Consider the following 2,216-nt stretch of genomic DNA (forward strand, 5'->3'; position numbering starts at 1 on the left):
GGTTCCTTCTTCAAAGGACGTCAGTGAACCCGATTGTTTTATTTTTTCAACAATTGACCATGGATTCGTAGGTGTTATTAGATTCGTAATTCCAGATATTTATTGAATCTCAATTCTAACACCTGGCATGGTTGGAGTCAAACCCGGGTCCCTGGTTCGTTTGCTTATTTTCTGAATTAACAGTCTAGTGGTAATAGTGCTCAGCCATTGCAGAAAACCCATGAAACTAATCTTTCTCAATGAAGTCACTTTTCCTCGATATTGTCTTGTGTCATTTTCCTGAGCTTGACTCCCAATAATCGCAAGTCCATATCAGTAAAAGCTGCTACCTGAGGATTGGCCTCACAACAGTGGTAAGCAAATGAAGCAACTGGTCTGCAGGTCCCTATGGTGGGGTTGGGGCACGTTCACCCAGCAACAGTGACCGCAGCAGCACAGAGTTAAGAGTATCAATGTGCGAGTCAGTGTTTGATTCTGCAGTGCCTTAATGAAATAGGAAATGACTTCACAACCACATGATGAAAGAGCAGCGCTCCCAAAACTAGTGCCCAGTTAAACCTGTTAGACTGTAACCTGGTGTTGTGTGATTTTTAACTTTGTACACCATAGTCGAACACTGACATCTCTAAATTAATGAAATGGGGGTGTGGGACGGAAAGTTCGGTTAGTGATCGAAGGAGGGAGAGAAATCTCTGAGAACGGGTGGATTTGAATTCGGACATATGAAACACAGAGATGTGAGCGAGCAGAATTTGAAGGGAAAAGATAATCACCTTTGGAGAAAATTACCATGTTCAAACAACTGATTCCTTCGTGTTTCACAAAAACTGGGACAGATAGAGCAATTAGTACCGTGACTCGGATTCGAACCGAGGTTACTGCGGCCACAACGCAGAGTACTAACCACTATACGATCACGGCGTCCCACAGACGCGCACACGAGCACCATGCAATAAGTACTGTATCATAGGAAATGTTAGGCAGCGCACCAAATGCACAATGTCAGTGATGAGCGAACAGTGGCAGAAATGTGGGAACTCAGAATGGGCTGACCGTTTAATATCGGTTCCACCAGTGGCTGTGGTGATTCCATTATTTATATGCTGTTGGCTGAGATAAATAGATTTCTCGAAAACATCAAAAACTCCGGGGACAGTGCAGGTGTTGTTGAAATGTATGCTTCAATAGTAATGCAGTTTAACATCGGCTATTTCACCAGTTTCCCCACACAAGGCAGTAACCAACGCTGCCACATAGTCCCAATTTCCAGCCCCAGAATCAGAGGAATTGAGTGGCGCAGTCGCGAAGATCCAACTGGAAGTCGGGATGGGAATGAGGTCGCAGAGATACTCGAAAACTCCAGTGACACAACCGGTGAATGCACGGTATTTCTATGACGGTTTAGAGGCGCAAGTAATTCCGAGGTTGGGAGTGCTCATGGTCAAAGGCGGGACAGAAGGTAAAATTTTTTCCCGTTTATAGCAATCGACAGTGCATCTTGCTGAGAGAGATGAGTGCCACAACTGGAGCGAGGGCGGCTGGTTTGAAGTTTGAACTTGCTTCACTATCACCAACTTGCCTGGAATGAATTGCTTTCACCATTTTTATTTCCAATTGTTGAATATCTCCCTGCAGTCTGCGGCTTTCTTCCTCATTGTTAATTGCATGACTAACTGTTGTATGATCTGCACACTGCTAAATCACGGCCACTACAAGTAAATATGAATCATTGATCTATATGAGAAAACAGTGGAACTCACTGCAGGAATGATTCGTAGGTTTGCAGGCGACGCCAGAATTGTAGACAGTAAGGAAGATTATCGAAGTTTCAAAAGGATCTTCATCCAATGAGTCGTTGGACTGAAAAATGTAACATGGAGTTCAATCTGGATAAATGTGTTGCATTTTGGTACAACAACAAGTTGCGTAGTGTTGAAGAACACGGAAGCTCGGGGTGCAGGTGCATAATTCCTTGTAGTTTTCATCACCTACAGATAACGTGGTTCAAAGGCATTTAACATACTTCCCTTCATTGTTCAGTCCTTCGTGTATTGGAGTCGGGACGTTATGTTGAAGCTTTGCAGGACATTGATGAGGCCTCTTCAGCAGTATTATGTCCAGTTCCGGTCGCCCAGTTGTAGGAATGATATTATTCAGCTGGAACAGTTTCAAAAAAGTATGCACGCATGTTGCTGTGTGTGGAAGGTTTGAGTTAT

General features: G+C 43.8%; 1 non-coding gene across 1 annotated transcript; it reads right to left on the reverse strand.

Moving 5' to 3' along the window:
- Positions 1–849: 849 nt before the first annotated feature.
- trnah-gug (transfer RNA histidin (anticodon GUG)) lies at positions 850–921 on the reverse strand. Its single transcript has one exon. It is a non-coding gene; the product is annotated as a tRNA-His (tRNA).
- Positions 922–2,216: the final 1,295 nt, after the last annotated feature.

The sequence above is a fragment of the Chiloscyllium plagiosum genome, unplaced genomic scaffold (assembly GCF_037043375.1).
Source record: "Chiloscyllium plagiosum isolate Xiang-an unplaced genomic scaffold, Cpla_swu_hap1 HiC_scaffold_38, whole genome shotgun sequence".
In the NCBI taxonomy this organism is placed as follows: domain Eukaryota; kingdom Metazoa; phylum Chordata; class Chondrichthyes; order Orectolobiformes; family Hemiscylliidae; genus Chiloscyllium; species Chiloscyllium plagiosum.